This window comes from Sebastes umbrosus, chromosome 4, assembly GCF_015220745.1.
Source record: "Sebastes umbrosus isolate fSebUmb1 chromosome 4, fSebUmb1.pri, whole genome shotgun sequence".
In the NCBI taxonomy this organism is placed as follows: domain Eukaryota; kingdom Metazoa; phylum Chordata; class Actinopteri; order Perciformes; family Sebastidae; genus Sebastes; species Sebastes umbrosus.
The window spans coordinates 34,980,278-34,980,771 of record NC_051272.1 but is presented as its reverse complement, the minus strand read 5'-3'; positions in this window follow the sequence as shown (position 1 = coordinate 34,980,771).

Genomic DNA, 494 nt, shown 5'->3' with positions numbered 1-494 from the left:
GGACGAGGAGATTTACTATCATAATTATACCTTTACGTTCATCTACAGATTTTTTTATTTTATTTTCCAAGGAACTACAACCTTAAATTTACATAAAAAAAGCTATAATTTTAAATGACATAATCACAAAAAAGCCTAATTTTACCTTGTTTATTTTTTACATTTCACAATTGTTTCATTGTGTTTCATAGTAACTGGTGACTTTCATAGATAAACGCTTCAGTTCCTTCACTTGTTTTATGTGCAAACAAATCAGTATATCAGTGATGATGCAGAATTACATTCTATTCATTTTATATCATTTTGAACAAATATTTTCAGAGTCAACATACCAAATAATACAGTTAATAGTGTTGATTTATGGGTATAATTTTCATTCTGTTTAGTTCCTCAAGGTGGAGACAAAGTACGTTTTTTATTTTTACAGGCTGGCGAGGATTTTGATCATTTTATTTCCTCTCTGTCACATTTTTTACATGGATATTATTGTTTCC